The following is a 3,013-nucleotide window of genomic DNA, read 5'->3' as shown; positions in this document are numbered from 1 at the left end:
TTATTCGTGTCTGCCCTGTGATTTGGATCTACTCCAAATTTGAACATGTGCTTCGTGGGCCAAGACTACGCCAATCCATCAAGTTTCATGAAATTGTGCCATTAGTCTTTACTTCTGACAGACAAACAAACCAAAGACATTTCATTTCCGTGACACCAGTCATATGGATACTCGTAAAAGCCATAACGTTTCAAAATGAGCTACACCAAAGCTACAACAGTCATGAGAGGGATATTGATCTTGACATTTGGAGAGCCAATGACAGTATTTGCCAACGTGTTGAAATATTGCTTTAATTTGTTGTGCAGATGTTTTGTATTTATGCATATTTTCTTCAAGCCAGTACAAATAAATCATCGAAAATGTCAATCAAACCTGTGCACAACTTTTGCCTCAGAATGGGCAAAAGAGCACATTGCAGATAAATTCTCCCAGGAAAAGGCCACAACATCTCATTTTCAGTAAATACCTACATCCCTTAACCTAAATATGCACTTCCCAACTGAAAACAGTGCCCCATATCTCTGGGCTTAAGTTATGCTTGGGATCATGATGTTCAAAGATATATATATATATAAAATAATTATATACTGACTGTGACTGCTACACGGTATATGGTCTAATCCTCTTCCCTCAAGCTTGGTGTGACCTGCGTATGCCTTCTGGCCCACCAATGAACCCCCAAAGCATGCTGGGTTAAGCATGCTTCCTAGCACTCAGGCAGGCTAGGATTGGCTGACATCACAGCATGGATAAATGTGAGTATATATAGGTTTTAAAAATACATGGATGTAATAGTCCAGACTCGGTGTAATAAAGTTGCTGAGCAGTGTTTTTTCCATTTAATTCCACCGTGCCTCACATTTGTTCTTTCCGCTTCAGTAACCGGCTCGATCCATGCTGTCACATCATGTGTTATCATCCTGCTGTAGAGTTCACGCGGAATATATCACATCGAGGTGAGAGAAAAAGGATAAGTGTGTGTGTGTGTGTGTGTGTGTGTGTGTGTGTGTGTGTGTGTGTGTGTGTGTGTGTGTGTGTGTGTGTGTGTGTGTGTGTGTGTGTGTGTGTGTGTGTGTGTACTTAAATGCACGTGGTGAAAGAGGAGTGTGCGTGTGTTCTTGAAGGTGACAAGGAAATGTAGGAAAATTGCAATGGGGAATGTTGACACACTCCAACATCTTAGAAAAATACACACGCACATAATTTGCCTCTCGTGACATCATCAGGGATCTCCGTGACTACGGCCGGGACAGCTGTCTCTTTGCATACCAAAGTCATCGACGGTTGACCAGGAATGGCGTCATTCACTCGGAGCATGAAAACAAAACAAATAAAAGGACTAAAAGCTGATTTGTCATGCTTTTTAATAGTGTCCTTTTATCTGACATGTGGCATGTGGGACTAAAACCCCATATTGTGCATGTGTGATAACACCTTAAAAAAGTTCAACTGCTAATATCTAATAATAATAATAATATATCCACTACAATGTTGATCATCATCAATCAGGACTACAATTTCCCACTTGATGCTTGATATTAAGACATGTCTGTTATGCAGTGCCATAAAAGGCCTAAAAAACGTTTCCAGCTGACAATATCTGCTAAAATAAGGGTTTGCTTGAAGTCAAGGAAGTATCAGAATGTCCTGAGTGGGCAATTTCCTACCTCTCTTAAGCCCTAAAGAAAGGGCGTCGTCACACTCTGATTGGCCAAGAGGGGAAATGCACCAAGCTGCTCTTAAATCCTAATTAGGAGCAAACAGGCGATCTGAATACCCTGCAATCAACTCAGAGGACTTGTGACATTGATCTAAAATAAGTAAATTTCAAGGAATTGCAGCACACTGGCATATGTTTTCTTTTTCCATTGAGAGAAGTTGGCTAAAACAATAATGTTCTTAAATCACATGGAGTCTTTTTGTACACAAAAGAGTTATCAATGTGCACATGCTCACAAAAAACGAGACACTCCTGATGATGTAATGGAAAGAGAATCGACTGTTAACGTGACATAAACTTAATTGTGCTTCCACTTTCTGTGAAACCCACCTTTATGACGTATCTCTGTCAACATACATTTACATGGGTCCAGTTTGAAGGCTTTGTTTATGTAAAGCTAAAAGCTCCACAAATAGATCCAAAACGAAAACAGATGGGATACTTGATACGTGTAACCTTTCGTATTAAAGGTGGGTGACATCACGGTGTCCTCGGGGGGAAAACCGGAGCGAATGCAAACATATGCATGAATGAACTGACGTAGAAACAACAGTTGTGGGGAAAGTAGCGTTTATATCCAGGGCACTTGCAGTAGTTTGGGTTTTATTGCTGGTTTTAAATACACTCAGGGAGGAGAGTAAGGGATGCTGGACTCTCTGAAATCTAGCATGACAGTCAGTGGAGCGAGAACAATCCTCCACTGTGAGCACTCTTTTAGCCACTACGCTAATGGCTTGTTTGTTGCGTTCTCTATCTAAAAAAATAAAAGGAAGTTTTGGCACTATCTACATCCCTTGGCAGCATCATCGCTTGTTGAGTAACAAAGTGTCCCAGGACCTTTGCCATCCACCTGAACACCCACATCAGTATCTCACTCTCCGATGTTCTGTCTTTCTGCTTTTCTCTCCTGTTTGGCACAGAAAAGCAAGGTGGATTTTAAGTTATTTTGAGTTTTTGCGCTCTCTCTCGACCTCCAAATCCTCCAAGGATCACATTAAAAAAGGAAAACCATGCAGGGCTGTATTGATCCATTTCATGTACTGAACATTTTCCGGATGTAAGAAGAGAATCCTCTCGAAATATTAATATTGTTTGATATGGGAGTATACATTGGTATTGTTCAATGTATACTTGGATTACGTTTTCTGTGTCAAACCTCGTTTATGTGCCGTAAAACTTTTGAAAAACAGCATGATTGCAGAAAAAGGGAAGAAAGTAGGCCTTGTAATCAGTGGCCTCGCTGCTCAAACATATTTCCACTGAGCTATTGTGTGTTGTGATGCTGGAAGT

The sequence above is a fragment of the Notothenia coriiceps genome, unplaced genomic scaffold (assembly GCF_000735185.1).
Source record: "Notothenia coriiceps isolate Sejong01 unplaced genomic scaffold, NC01 NC01_scaffold00022122, whole genome shotgun sequence".
NCBI lineage: Eukaryota > Metazoa > Chordata > Actinopteri > Perciformes > Nototheniidae > Notothenia > Notothenia coriiceps.
The sequence above is the reverse complement of the archived record's forward strand: the minus strand, read 5'-3'. Positions refer to the sequence as shown.